General features: G+C 36.9%; 1 protein-coding gene across 13 annotated transcripts in view; it reads right to left on the bottom strand.

Moving 5' to 3' along the window:
• LOC105463367 (ankyrin repeat and sterile alpha motif domain containing 1B) overlaps positions 1 to 16,761 on the bottom strand; it is a 1,291,052-nt gene that overhangs the window by 986,051 nt on the left and 288,240 nt on the right. The gene's annotated exons all lie outside the window — the stretch shown is intronic.

Raw genomic sequence — 16,761 nt, 5'->3', positions numbered from 1 at the left:
GATATACACGCTCTGCCCACAGTTTTCTTCATCAGATTGTGCTGGACTGTCTTATGTAGCTTGTTTTCTTCCTACTGCTGTTCTCTGTTTGTGTGTGTGTGTGTGTGTGTATGTGTGTGTGTGCACGCGCGTGTGCATGCTTTTTATTATCTCTAACATATTTTCTTATTTTTCAAATTTATTCATTCACTTATTTTTTCATTCATTCAGATTCATTCAATGACACGGGCAATGTGTCAGTGATTCTCCCAAGTTCCATTCAGTACTTGGGAACATTTCATTGCCCCCCTGCCGCCCACTTCACATAGCCACACACGTATGTGTGCATGTGTGCACATGTGCACACACACTGCTGAAATTCTACTTCTATAAATTCTTCAATTAATGGAAGAGAAGTCATCATTTTTCCATGTGTTTTCTTTCTAAAACTGTGCCATCCATGTATCTACCATTCAAATAACAGTGATTCTTTTCATAAATACTTTAATTACTTATTTAATTTATGTTTTCCTCAGCTCTATCTCTTCAGTGCTGACTTTCTTAAGCTATAAAATCCTGGAGAGTAAAAATATATGCCTTTTCATTCCCTTTGCCCTTAGTCCAGCACCTGAGAAGCCTTTGAGAAATACCAATAATAATAATGCATTATGCACAGTGGTTGCACAATAAATATTGACAGAATGAAAATAATACCCTTAATAAATGTTAAAGAGCCGAGTCTTCTTGTATTGCTGTTTTGAATATCCTATAACTTCTGGTCAAATCTCTTTATTTGCTAAAAGATACAAAAATTAAGTAATTTGTAAGACTTGCTCAAGATTTTATACTTTGGGGTAGAGTGTATATTCGTCAATGCAAGTAACTAAAATGTAAAAGAGTAAAATGAAAGAATTTTGATAAAGGTATTCCATTTGAATTTCAACACACAGGTGCTGGCACTGATAAATGTAACCTGAAGATTTAATTCAGAGAAATCTTTGCCTTCAAGCATATCTAAAATAAGCTGTTTGCATTTTCCTGCATATAATTATTCTAACCATGAAAGCACCTTTTAAAAATGGATTACAAATCCAGCTGCCTTAAAATGAAACTAAAACGTTTTCCTTTCTCAGTCTGTTTTTCTAAATTGGAAATTAATGTAACAGAACTATTTTGAGCTTAGAGGGTTAAACTTTCTGACTAAATAATTCATGCTTAATTTTTTAATGTATTTGTGAGTTTACCAAGGTTTGCACAGAAGACAACTTTTAAAATACCAAAAGATTAACAATGCCTGATTATTTTTAACATTGTAATTTTTTAAAATTAGTCGCCTCTCCTCCTAGAGGGATACTTCACTACAAGAGGCATCCCTTGATCAGGCAGGGTTTACTCAGCCAAGTGCTTGAAATGAACTCAGAGGACCCAAAAGCCCTGATATTTCTGGTATTTATTTACAAGAAACAGTAGTTTCCCCATACCCACGGGGGTGAGTTCCAAGACCCCCAGTGAATGCCTGAAACTGAGGATTGTACCCAACCCAACTGCCATCAATAGGAACATGTTTCTTTTCATGTATTCTACTCACAAACTGAAAGCCTTTTCTATCTTAACTAAGGACTTATTACACACTGTTGCTGCACCTTTTGCAGTCTGAGGTGCAACAGCAAAGTGAGCATGAATTTTTTTTTCCTTCTTTACAATTTCATGAATGGAAAGCTCATCCCTACCATAGATCTTAGCAACCTCAGCATATAATATTTTTTTCTTTATTTAGAACTTTCACCTTTTCACTTAAAGCACTTTACAGCTTCTCCTTAGCATATCCCAATTGCCAGCATCACTACTTTTGTGCTCTGGGTCCATTATTAAGTAAAATAAGGGTGACTTAAAGCCAAGCACCATGATGGCAAGACAGTGGATCCGACAACAAAACTAGTTAGTAAGTGACTAATGGGTGGGAAGCATAGATAATTTGGACACACTGAATAAAGGGATGATCCATATCCCAGGCAGGAGAGAGCAGGAACATGCAAGATTTCACCATGCTACTCAGAATAGCATGCAATCTAAAACTTATGAATTGTTTATTTCTGGAAGTTTCCATGTAGTAGTATCAGACAGTGGTACTGCAGGTAACTGAAACCACGAAAGTGAAACCCTGGATAAAGGGGAACTACTGTATTCCTATTTTAATTGCTAGGATCCTGTTCCTAACTGGAAACTAACTTCAGATTATGCTAGAGAATTTATCTTCTGCAATTCAGTAAAACATGAGACAGTCTCAGGTCATTGACTTGAAGCAGAAAGCTTTGCTTAATGACTACAGAGCAGTCTTCCAATCCCCACCTGCTGAATTGGTGTTTATCTCTTACTTGTAATACATTGTAAGGAATGCAAGAAACCTATAAACTCCACTATTCTGATTATTTCTACACAAGTGAACTTTGGTGGGTATGTGGTCTAAGTCCCAAGAAACAACACATTATAGTTTAACTTTGTTACCACACTTCAAGAAATGTTTCTCAACCTGGTATACAGAAATTCTAACCAGGCTCCTGGTCCATTTTCCCTATTTCATATTTTAGAATCTCTTGGTTGTGCCACTACTTCCTGACACTGGTTCAGATACTTTGGGGTTGCAAGTGAAAGAAATCCAACTCAAACTAGTTTAATCATAAACTGGAATTTATTATCTCTTGGAATCCAGGGAAAGGCTAAACAACAGTATATAGATGAGCCTCAATAAAAATGAACCAACAACAGATATGCTGCTGCTGCTTTTTTAAAATCTTGTACTTTTTTTATTTTTAAGAGTACATAGTAGGTGTATGTATCTATAAGGTACATGAGATACTTTTATATAAGCATACAATGTGTAATAATCACATCAGGGTGAATGAGGTATCCATCACTTCAAGCATTCATCATTTCTTTGTGCTACGAACATTCCAATTATATTCCCTCAGTTATTCAAAAATGTACAACATGTTGTTGCTGACTATAGGTACCCTGTTGTGCTATTAAATACTAGATCTTATTCATTGTATCTAACCATATTTTTATACGCATTAACCATTTCCCCATCCCCGCCCCCAACACTTTTTCCCAGTCTCTGGTAACCATCATTTTACTCTCTGTTCCCATGAGTTCAGTTGTTTTGATTTTTAGATCCCACAAATAAGTGAAAACATGCAAAGTTTGTCTTTCGGTGCCTGGCTTATTTGACTTCATATAATGTCCTCTAGTTCCATCCATGTTGTTGCAAATGATAGCATCTCATTTTTTATGGCTGCATAGAACTCCATTGTGTATATGTGCCACATTTTATTTATCCATTCATCTGTTGATGGACACTTAGGTTGCTTCTAAATCTTGGCTATTATGAATAGTGCTGCCATAAACATGGGAGTGTAGATATCTCTTTGATATACTGATTTCCTTCCTTTTGAGTTTATATCTAGCAGTGGGATTCCTGGATCATATGGCAGTTCTATTTTTAGTTTTTTGAGGAACCTCCATATTGTCTTCCATAGTGGCTGTACTAATTTACATTCCCTCCAATGGTGTATGAGTTTTCCCTTTTCTCCACATCCTTGCCTGCATTTGCTATTGCTTGCCTTTTTAATACAAGCCATTTTAACTGGGGTGAGATGATATCTCATTGCAGATTTATTTACAATTATCTGATGATCAGTGATGATCAGCACCTTTTCATATACCTGTTGGCCATTTGTATGTCTTCTTTTGAGAAATGTCTATTCAGATCTTTTTCCCATTTTTAAATCAGATTGTTACATCCTTTTCCTATTGAGTTGCTTGAGCTCCTTATATACTCTACTTATTAATCCCTTGTTATAGGGGTAGTCTGCAAATATTTTCTCCCATTCTATGGGTTATCTGTTTACTTTGTTGATTGTTTACTTTGCTATGCAGAAGCTTTTGTTTGATTGCTTTTTTGTTTTGTTTTGTTTTGTTTTGTTTTGAGACAAGGTCTTGCTCTAACACTCACACTGGAGTGTAGTAGTACAATTATGGCTCACTGCAGCCTCAACTTCCCAAGCTCAAGCAATCCTCCCACTCTCCCACTACAACCTCCCAAGTAGTTGGGACCATAGGCATGCACCACCAAACCCAGATTTTTTTTTTTTTTTTTTTTTGTAGAGGCAGCGTTTCCCTATGTTGCCTAGGCTAGAAGCTTTTTAACTTGATGTGATTACATTTGTCCATTTTCGCTTTGGTTGCCTGTGCTTTGGGGTTATTACTCAAGAAATCTTCACCTAGAACAATGTTCCAGAGACTTTCCCCAATGTTTTCTTTTAGTAGTTTCATAGTTGCAGGTCTTAGATTTAAGTCGTTAATCCACTTTTATTTGATTTTTATATATGGTGAAAGACAGGGTCTAGTTTCATTCTTCTGCATACAGATATCCAGTTTTCCCAGCACCATTTTTGCAATTTAGATTTCATTCTCTTTTTTTTTAAATTTATTTTTTATTATTATTATACTTTAAGTTCTAGGGTACATGTGCATAACATGCAGGTTTGTTACATATGTATACTTGTGCCATGTTGCTGTGCTGCACCCATCACCTCGTCATTTACATCAGGTATAACTCCCAGTGCAATCCCTCCCCCCTCCCCCCTCCCCGTGATAGGCCCCAGTGTGTGATGTTCCCCTTCCCGAGTCCAAGTGATCTCATTGTTCAGTTCCCACCTATGAGTGAGAACATGCGGTGTTTGGTTTTCTGTTCTTGTGATAGTTTGCTAAGAATGATGGTTCTTTCTCCACAAGGCAAGAAACATAACCATCAAACATCTAAGTTTTATATCTTAAAGTTTCTTTGGCCATTAAAAGGAAACACTGACTCTCTTTCTCTTGATTCCAGTTTTAAATTTTCTGAAAATAATTCTGATTGGCCTGACTTGAATTAGATCAATCTGAAATATTCCGTTGTTGAGAAGGCATAAAGTGGCCAACTGTCCTGGTTTGCCTGAAATTAAAGGGTTTCCTGGGATACAAATGCACTGACTCTGACACTACCATTGATTATTTGTAATAGTAAATGAAACATCATGTCTAATGTATCCTGAGTGCTTCAAATCTTTTTAAAAGAAACGGAATTAACTAACTGACATCCATTGCTCTTCTCAAAAATGTTTTTATATTTTGACTGAAACCTACCATGTGTTATGGGTATCTCCTTTCTTTTCGTTTCAGTATCCCTGAAACATGTTATCTTGTTTCATGCCTCATATCTTTACATATGGTATTTCCACCCCTCCCTCTTTATTCATGTGTCATAATCCTCTTCATTTAAACTCAGCTCAGACACTGCTTTTGTGAAGTCATTCTGAATCCTGTTCTCCTCCCCTGGGAGAGTTAGTCATTCCCTGTTTTGTTCTCTACTCCCAGGATATACTTCTATATTTGTCTCATAATCCTGTTTTATAATGATTTATTTACAAATATGTCTCATCACTATTCTATAAGGTCCATGAGGTCACATGTTTATATTCCCAGTGCCTAGCACAAAGCCTGGCATAATGGCAGTACCCCCATAAACATTTTATAAATTGAAAAAGAAATCTAGAATAGGAATATTTTAAATTTGGTTTAGGGCATCAGGTATCATGTACCTATCATTTCTATGATCAGTCTCTGGATAACAGCCAGTATATCTGGCATATTTACATTAACATTTAAATTACATAGGCTAGTGTATCAAGAATAATGTGATTACTAAAATCAGTAACATGATTTGGGCCTTTAAAGAAGTTAATTTCAAGCTTGACTTTGCTGTAGGCCCAAAGTTTATAACTTGTTCCTAAATAGAAGTTAAATAATACTAAAATAGATGTATAAATAAGAACAGAAAGTATGAACATAATCAGCCCTGTTCTCTGACAGGTGGGTTGGAGGCTGAGGATGCATCAAACAGTAAGGAAAGTCCTCTGTGGGCTAACGTGGGAGGGATAATTTGGCTTCCTCTCTCTCAGGCAGATGGAGGCCTTTTCCCCCTGCACAGTTTCTGAGAATGCAATGAGGAAAGATGATTGGGATGCTCATGTGGAAAAAGCATAGTATTTGGCTTACATTAAAAAACAGAATGAAATGAGTATCCCTAGGGAGAACTAACTTACCCAAGACACTTCAACATTTCTAGACTCATTTCTCTGAAACAGTCTAGAAATAGAAATATATGCACATATTAGACTACATATAGAAATGTATTTGTATATGTATTTCTAGTCACACACATACATACACATACATTACATAATATATACATGCACATACATATACACACACATACACACACACACAAACTCTCTAATGAAAACTGTGCCAATTTCAAAAGTGAAGCTAAATTAGATTTCAGTTCTGCTTCCTTGCATCACAAAATGAGGCTCTCCAGCGTAATACTGGCATTCCCAAGCCAGGTCAAGAAAGTAGGAACTGATAAGCTGTCTAGTATAATAGCTCTCTAGCTAAATCTCAAGAAAGGTGCGGCATCTGACATTTCTTCAAATTAAAGCAAATTTCATAAGACTTAGTAGGGAAAAAAATATGTCAGATGAACAGATACGTATATCTTTTTGCACTTTTGCCAAAATGTCATTAAAATGATAGAAATACATTTGTAAAGGCATAAAGACATAAAGACAAGCAGAACAAGAAAGGAAACTACAGTAACAAAATTCTGAATGTTATAAAGTAGTTACATGACAAATGACTAAGCAGACTTGAGAACTGAATCCAAAGCTGCTATAGGAAAAACTAAAAATCAACCTGGTAAGATACAGAGGACTCACGAATTTCATACCAGACATGTCTGAAAGAATAGGTGAATAAAAAGGCAAAAATAGCAACTATGTGAAAGTATATTTTAAAAGCAGTTAGATTCCCATATGCCTCTCCCACTGTACAGCCTGGTGACTATCCTTCCCTCAATCTTGCAGAACACTGAAGATTTCTTCTCTTAGAAGAGTAAAATAGTTCCCTAAACCAATCACAGTTTAGGGTATGGTAACATAAGGAAACTAGGTGATTGAGAAAAACAGGTATACTGGATGTTGACATTCCTTTGCCTTCTTTCCTTAAACAGCCCTAAGAACTTCCCATTAGGAGCTTAAAAGAGGGATTTCCTAGAATGTTTAGGTAAAAAGGAAAGATCTAAAGATGCTGTCATCAAGGCTTCTCCAACTAAACGGATCAATGGAATCAACCTAAAGCAAAGCGTATAGTGACAATGGCATCTAGAAGACAATATGGTCATTGTTTTAATTTCTCTAGGGAATTTATTCTCAGCACTAGAATTTCACATCCAGTCTATGAAGCAAGAGTGAGGATAGAATAAAGACATTTTCATGAAATTACTGGGAGATGTGCTGCACAGAACAAGAAAAGGCATGGCATACAGAAATCAAGATATCCAACAAAGGAAAGAGGCGACAAAAATCCCCAAATGATGGAGCAGAATTGCACAGTTGATACCTATCAGAAGGAGTAGAAGGTGACCAGTCCAGATTTAAATGAATGGAAAGACTCGGGTGAGATTCTTCAGAGACATGAAGTGTAGAGAATACCTGATACACATAAACATGTTAAGAAAAGATGAATTTGGAATTGGGTTGACTATATATACATAGAAAATCAATCACAATGAGAAAAGACAATCATTAATCCTAGGGGAAGTAAAACATTGTAATGGAAAGGAATAGGAATCAGGGTTTAGTATATGGCTCAGTAACATTATAAATAATGTCTGTCAACAAACATAACAAGTAAATAGAGAAGACCAATCTAACCCAAATTTCGCAGTTAATGTGTTAAAGGGATAGTCACGGAAAACATGTGCATGCTTGTGTGGGGTACTATTATAGTAAGCAGTAGGAAAGACAGCAATGCCATATTCCATAGTGAGATGTCAATAGATAACGTCTAAAACTGAAACATTAAAAAGGAGCAAAACAAACAGATTAGAGACATAAAGATAAATGCCCAGATAACTAGATAAAAGAGATGAAGGTGTTGGGAGGAAGAGAGGAAGATGGTTGCAGGACTGCTTTTTAAAATAATAATAAATATTATATAAATCTTTGATTCTTCAAATCAAATCCTCTAAAACTTATACTATCTTGACTTTATGATGTTATATAATTTGCCTAAATTGAATGCATCAATTCTCACCCATAATTACTTTTTGTAAGCTCAAACATTGAAAATTTGGTAATGTCTTATAACTTGCTTCTGTGTTAGGGATCTATGGCAGACAAACTCTGAAATTACCCCCAATTATCCCTGTTTCTCATGCCTTTGTGTAATCCCCTCCCCTTGAGTGGAAGCAGAACCTCTGGTTTGCTTCTAGCTAATAGAATATGACAAACACAGTGGCATGTCACTTCCATAATTATGTTACATAAGATTGTAACTTCCATTTTGCAAACATCCCCTCTGTTGATTCTCTCCCTTTCTGGCTTTGATGAAGTAAGCTGCCATATGGAAAGGCCATGTGGTAAGGAACTAAGGGAGGCTTCCAAACTGAGGCTCTCAGTCAAGGAATTGAGAGTATTCAGCAAGGAACTGGGGTCCTCCATTGATAAACCACAAGGAACTGAATCCTGTCAACAGCCATGTAAGCTTGGACCAAGATCCTTCCCCAGTCGAGCCAAAGAAGAGGTCCCATCCCTGGGTGACAGCTTGATTCCAATCTTGTGAGAGAACATGAAACACAGGACCCAAGTCATGCTTGGATACCTGACACACAAAACTGTGAGATAATAAATCTTTTGGATAAGCCACTAAATTTGTGGTAATATGACCACACAGCAATAGATGAATAAATGATCTAACCAGAAGAGACCATGATTTCAGCACCTCATCAACTCAAGTGTTACAAAGCAAAGATTGTTGACTTCCGCTTGTCAGAGGTATGAATTCTGACTGTGAATGCCCAAGGCTCCAGTTTGTTTGCATCATCCAGCTACTTAAGTTGACGCTGCTACACCTAAGGTTCAGTACTGCAACCTCAGATGACTTCATTCTGGGCTATGTCATCCAGAAGTCATAAAATTATCTCCCAAATATTAAAGAATTTAAACAAATTACTATCTTTAGCAGTGCCAATCAAATGTCACCCAAGAGGTAAAGTAATATTCACTTCAGTATTTTAGAGGGAAAAGTCATAAGAGGTAACACATAATAGAAATTTTCTATTTAATAAAATGTATGAGTAGATGGGAAAAATCAAGTTTTTCACCCTGTAAAAAGCATACATTCTAATTACAACACATTAAATATTTAACAAATCCTGAGTTCTAGGTAAATGGAAAGGAAATTTCCTTTGCTTTTAATTTAGAACAAAAGGTGATATGTGGGTGGTGAAATGGTGCAGCTTATGGTGCCTACATTATTGTACAGAAAGAAAGGGCAGCAGGGAGCTAGAATTATAGAAGCAGGAAAAAAAAAATGGTATGACAACCAGGTAGGCAGCAGCAGCTATTTGACTCTCTACTTACCAGCTCTCATAGGCTTCCCTGCCTTAGAGTTATCATAACTATATTGCTAAAGAAAAAAAAAGTGTGGTTATTTGTTACTTAGCTGTCCTTATCACACTGACTCAGAAATTAGGTGTATGTGTGGGAAAATTTTCAAAAGAAAATCCACATACAGCTGTGAATCACTCACCTGAAGAACAATGAGCTGAATGGGCAATCACTGAGACAAACTGTCACTTATCAAAATTTCTGTAAGCAATGCGTAGGTTAACCTGGGGGTCTGAATCTGTCAGTGCCACGTTTCTTCCAGCTATCACAATCGGACAAGCTGCCTCCATCATAAAATAATGCAAGTCAAATTCAACTGAGTGGGACTCACAAGAAACATGTGAAATTCAACAGCAGCCTTGCCATCTAGATGATTTTGTGACAAAGTTGATGACAAAGGGTTGGAAATGACAGAACACATCAGTATGGAAGTCTCTCTTTAATGACCCGATGTCATGAATGAAGCATGAAGGACAAGTGACTAAACACATACCATTCTTATTTAATACCATATTGAGGACTAAGGCTCACATTATCCTCTACAGGTACTGCTTGGATCCTGTATTAGTTTCCTTCGCTGCTGTAACAAATGACCACAAACTTAGTGGCTTAAAACAATACAAATGCATTCTCTTTCAGCTCTGGAGGCCAGAAATAAAGTCAGTTTCACTGGGCTAAAGTCAAGGTGCCACCAGGGCTGCCTCCTCTAGAGGATCTGGGAATAATCTGTTTCTTGCCTCTTCCAGCTACTAGAGGCTATGGGTATTCCTCATTGGCTCTGGCTCATGGCCCCTTCCTCCTATCTTCAAAGCCAACAGTGTAGTACCTTCTATCATCGCATTTCCTTATTCTTTCTGTAGTCTACTCCCCCTCTACCTCCCTCTTACAAGGACAGTTGTGATTACATTTAGGGTCCACCCAGATAACCCAGAATTATTTTCATATCTCAAATCCCTAATTTACATCACATCTGCAAAGGCCCCTTTGCTATAAAAGGTAACATTCACAGTTTCCAGGAATTCGGACCTGGATATTTTTGGGAGCTATTATTCAGCATACCACAGGTCCTGTCTCATAAATGTTTTAATTGGAAGCTGTTCGTCTATGGTAAAGAGGTTATTACTCACATACAAAGCCATCTAAAATACAATAAATGTAAATTAATTAGAAAGTGAAAAATCAATATTATTTTGACTCCTAAACATTTTATTAATTGTTCTTGGAAATTTTTGAGCCATTTCTCTTGATAAGCATAATGTAAAAAAAAACTAAAGAGCAGATTTTAGTGGGTCAATATTATCTTGGCAATCTCATGAGTACTGCTGTGCGTGTGTGCACGCACACATGCACATATAAGCACAGGCAAGCTTGTGAGGGTCAGAAGATTGGATAAAGGTATACCAAAAGTGAATACTTAAAGAATTCTAATGATACCTGCATGCTGTACTCATGGAATGATTCACACTATAATAACAACCATGGTTGCTGGAATGTACATCAGTAAGTATCAGGCAATTTTAATTCAAAAGACACTGTGCAGATTTTGAAGCAGTTGCTCTGACACCTGAGGGTGTAACTATATTTGAAGGTGTGTGGGATGTGGAGAGGAGAAGGAACTAACTTTTATTAAATGGCTACTATGTTTCAGGCACAGAGTTACAGGTTTTACAAATTTTAATGTTAATTAAGGCTCACAACAACAGATGCTGGAAGTATTAAAAGAAGAAGATAATAATACCCAGAGTGGATTAGGTAACTCTTCCAAGTTTGCCAGCTAGCAAGCAGTATAGCTAGACCCACATTTTTTGAAATCTAAATATCCATAATGGGCTTTTAGCATGCTACAGCCGATATAGGAGAGGTCAAGAGTCAAGAAAACACAGTAGTTCTTTCAGAAGAGCTCTGGGGAAAAAAGGAATGAGACAAGGGGAACAACATTATCACCCACTGCATCAGCTGACAACAGTAGTAGGTCATAATGACTGCAAAACTGTGTGCTAGGCCCTATGTAGTGATGACATCACAATACACAACTCTAAGCAAATAATGTTTCTACTTCTCATTCCTATTTCACTGTTTTGACCCTCCATCACTTATCTGGGCACAGAATATTCATGATATCACTTCTCCCCCATAAAATGGGTTTGACAACCAAGCCCAATTTCTTATTTCATCCTCAGGTGTAGCCTTACACCTTTAAATGAACAGAGATTAACTGCATAGATTTTCCATAATGGGGCTCATTCATTTTCTGTATTATAGTATTTACTTTCTAAAGCTAATTTTACTGAGATCTAGTTTTCCAGCTCATGCCACTTTAGAAATGACTGTTAAACTTGATCCAACAGGAATCTGAGTCATTGCCACAATGGGAAAACATCTGTACCATAAAGAAGATAAGACTGTCATTTCATTAGACTTCCTCTTGTCTTGAAACCATTAATCTTGGTCAATAATGGGATATTTATTTGCAGCTCACTAACTGAAATAAAACTGAAAGTGATACCATCAAGATACAGATAATTCTTTGGTAAAACCACAGCTTTAGGGTCCATGCCTCCAAGGATAATTAAAGAAATAGCTGTTGGTGTTCTGAGTCTGCTTGAGTAACCTATACTTTATGGGACAAAAGAGATAGATTAAGACGGGGTGAATCCCAACCAAGACTTCACTGAGATCTCAAGTCTACGTATTGTGAATATGTGTTATGTGTGTTTTGTGGGGAAATGAATTAGGTAAGACGTCATAAAATGAAGGACTGAGAGTCAAGGTGGTTTTTTCTTTATAATACCTATAGTAGCAAAAATCCCTTTCCTTATTTATAGACCTCCTTTCATATCCTGCCTTCATGACAGAGAAGAATATATCTCTGGTCCTTTTTAGTCAATATCTATGAACAGCTGAAAATACAATGCAAGTAAGAATTCCTTCCCAGAGTTCCTGTTTGCATTTCCATTTATTTACATATGTTCCTTTAGACCTATACAGACCCAAAACAACCTAAGATAAATGCCACTCATAACTGTATCCCTCAGGGGAGCACTGTAATTAACAAAAGCCCATATACTTGCGTTTAATTGATTAATCATTTTCCCTCAACTCTTTCCATTATAATTCAGTTGCTTTGTGTTAATTCGTTTTTTTAATAACCTCCCAACTCCTCCTATCACCCAGGCTGAGAAACCCAGGAATCAACAAAGACCCTCTCTCTCAACTCTCGCAGACAAAGACCAGTCCAACAGAATCTATCCAACTTCCTTATTCCACTTTTCCAGCTCTGATTGGATTTGTATCTATAATAAATCAAAAAGAGGTCAACTAAGAACAAAACTAACATCATTAGAATAAAATCACCTTATAAACTGGAATGCATGGTGCTAATGTTATTACTTTTCATTCTGATAAAATCACCTTATAAACTGGAATGCATCGTGCTAATGTTATTACTTTTATCTTTTTTTTTTTTAGTTTGTACTGCACATCATAGTTTTAACTTTTTTTAACTTTTATTTTAAGTTCATGGTTCATGTGCAAGTTTGTTATATAGATAAATTTGTGTGATGTGGGTTTGTTGTACAGATTATTTTGTCACCCAGGTACTAAGCCTAGTACTCATTAGTTATTTTTCCTGATCCTTTCCATCCTTCTACCCTCCACCCTCTGATAGGTCCCAGTGTGTGTTGTTTCCCTCTATGACTTAAACAAAATGACAAAAAAAGAGCAAGCAACCACATTTAAAAGTGGGCAAAGAACATGAACACTTTCCTAAAGAAGATATACATGTGGCCAACAAGCATATGAAAACAAGCTCAATATCAATGATTAGAGAAATGCAAATCAAAACCACAATGAGATACCATCTCACACCAGTCAGAATGGATAATATAAAAAAAAAAAAAAAAACATAGATGCTGTCAAGGTTGCAGAGAAAAAGGAACATGTATACATGGTTGGTGGGAATGTAAAATAAGTTCAACCACTGTGGACAGTGTGGCAATTCCTCAAAGATCTAAAGACAGAAATAGACCATTCAACCCAGTAATCCCCTTACTGGGTATATACCCAATGGAATATAAATCATTCTGTTATAAAGACATGCACACATATGTTCATTACAGCACTATTCACAAAAGCAGAGACATGGAATCAACCTAAATACCCATCAATGATAGACTGGATAAAGAAAATATGCTACCTATATACCATGGAATACTATCCAACCATAAAAAAGAATGAGATCATGTGCTTTACAGGGACATGGATGGAGCTGGAGCCCATTATCCTTAGAAAACTAATGCAGGAACAGAAAACCAAACATTGCATGTTCTGACTTACAAGTGGGAGCTGAATGATGAGAATGCATGGACACACAGAGGGGAACAACATATTATTTTTATCTTTACTTGAAAAGTATGTCTTGGTTTTCTCGATATAAAATTCAAGACCTTGGGGATGCAGACAAAATAAGTTGTTTCATTTGGGGTTTGTGATAGGCTGAATAATAGCCCTCTCAGGATGGCTACATCCTAATAACCAGAACCTGTGAATATTTTACCATAACCACACATCACAAAAGGACCTATGAAGCTACAATTAAATTAAGGTTCCTGAGAGTGACAGATTATTATGGGTTATCTGGATAGACCCAATGTAATCAGAAGAGTCCTTATAAGAAGGAAAAAAGGGTCAGAGTCAGACAAGGTAATGAGAAGAGGGCAAGGGCCCCAATAGTCTCAACCCCTTACAGCATACATTCAAATACAAAATACCATCTAAATCTCATCAGCTCAAAAGTCCCAAACCTTATCATCTAAAGAATCTATAGGTGAGGTTCTGGATATAATCCATCCTGGAGCAAAATACCTCTCCATCTGTGGATCTGTGAAACTAGAAAATAAGTTATCAGCTCAAAAAGTACAATGGTGGCACAGGCATAGATAACCAATATAGACATTCTCATTCAAATGGGAGAAAACAGAAGGGAAAAAGGGGTCACTATTCCCATGACATTTTGCAATCCAACTGAGAAAATTCTATCATGTTTCAAAACCCAGGAATAATCCTCTGTGGCTGGAGGCTCCATCCTCTGGGCCCATGGCTCTGCCATGACCTCAGAGTTATCCTTTTATCATGAAGGGCAATGTTTCTAAACCTGAGTTATTTTATTAGCCTGTTTTCTAACTGGAGAATTTCGGAAGTGAAACAACCTTTATCATTTTGTTCTTTCTCTGTCTCTTTCAGTCCAAGCTGTCAGTGTTTCTGCTGATACAACATTCTCAAAAACTTTGTGGGTCTCCCACATACGTTACAGGGAGTAAATCCATCAAACAACAGGCTCTTCCACAAATATATGCAGGATAATCCCATCTTTATTCCTGGCTCCTGTTGAAATCTGTGAGGGGATCCATGAGTCATATACTTAATCTTTTCAAATACTTTTTTCTGTGATTAAAATAGTGACCTTTATCTAAAATTGTTCCAAGGCATGAGCAAAAGGCTGCTCAGCCAACCTTTGGCATTCTCTCCAGAGCATACTTTCTTGTAACCAAATCTTCTAACTTTAACAGTTTTTGAAAGCTGAATAGACTGAGAATTTCCTAAATTATCAAGTCCTAGTTCCTTTTTGTTTAACAGTTCTTCCCTTAATCTATTTCTTTCCTCTCACATTTTACTATAAGAAACAAGAAACCAAGCCACATTTTCAAGAGTGTGCTTGGATTTCCAAGCAAATCTCCTTGGCTAAATCTTCACATTCACGGCTTAGAAATGCTATTTCCCACATGACTGTAGAACAAAATTCTGCTGAATCTTCTGCCACCAAATAACAAAAAACCCTTAATTCCATCTGGGCCATCATGAGGAGTTCCTTTAATATTCCTATTTCTATATTTATAATAATTTTAATATTCTCTAAGACAAATTAATTTTTCTCTATTATATTCCTCACTTCCTTCTGAGCCCTTACTGGCAGAGTCCTTAATATCTATATTTCCACTAGCAGTCTGTTCACAGAAATCTAGGCTTTTCTATCATGCTCCTCAACATTCTTCCAGCCTCTTCCCACTGGAAGCCACAATCACATTTGTAGGTATTTGTTAGAGCATAACCTCACTTCCGAATCTATGTTAGCATCCTACTGCTGCTGCAATAAATTCCCACTAACTTAGTGGCTTGAAAAAATGCAAATTTATCTTACTCTTCTGGAGGTTAGAAGTCTCAAATAGATTTTGAAATGTACTGACATTTGTGAGTACTACACCACTAAAATTAAAGTGTCATAATGTTCATTCCTGATGGATACTTTAGGGAAGGATCTATTCCTTGCCTTTTCCAGCTTCAAAAGGCTGCCCGTACTCCATGGCTCATGGCTACATCACTTGGATCTCTACTTCTGTCATCACATCTCTTTCTCACCCTCTGCTTCTGTCATGGCATTGCTTTTTATGACCCTACCCCTCATTCTTTCTTCTCATAAGAATCCTTGTGATTTATCTGGACCCACAGAAGTAATCCAGGATAATCTCATCTCAAGAACACTACTTTAATCACCTGTGAAGAACTTTTTGCTATGCAGGCATACCTCATTTTACTGTGCTTTGCTTTATTGCTCTTTGCAGATACTGCCTTTTTACAGATTGAAGTTTTGTCACAACCCTGCATGGAGCAAGCCTACTAGCACCATTTTTCCAACAGCATGTGCTCACCTCATGTCATGGTGTCATATTTTGATAATTCTCATAATATTTCAAGTTTTTTATTATTATTATATTTTGTGTGGTGATCTGTGATCAGTGACCTTTGATGTTACTACTGTTATCACTTGAGGCACCATGATCTACTATCATATAGGATGGTAAACTTAATCAATAAATGTTGTGTGTGCTCTGACTGCTCCACCAACCAGCCTTTGCCCTGTCTTGTTCTTTCTCCTTGGGCCTCCTCATTCCTGAGACACAATAATATTGAAATTAGACTGATAAATAACCCTATAATTACTTCTAGTGTTCCAGGGAAAAGAAGAGTCATACATCTCATTTTAAATCAAAAGCTACAGGCCCAGTGCAGTGGTTCATGCCTGTAATCCCAGCACTTTGGGATGCCGAGGCAGACAGATCACCTGACCTCAGGAGTTCGAGACCAGCCTGGCCAATGTGGTGAAATCCCATCTCTATTAAAAATACAAAAAAAAAAAAATTTAGCTGGGCATGGTGGCAGGCTCCTGTAATCCCAGCTA

Source organism: Macaca nemestrina, chromosome 10 (assembly GCF_043159975.1).
Source record: "Macaca nemestrina isolate mMacNem1 chromosome 10, mMacNem.hap1, whole genome shotgun sequence".
Lineage (NCBI taxonomy): Eukaryota > Metazoa > Chordata > Mammalia > Primates > Cercopithecidae > Macaca > Macaca nemestrina.
The sequence above is the reverse complement of the archived record's forward strand: the minus strand, read 5'-3'. Positions and strand labels throughout refer to the sequence as shown.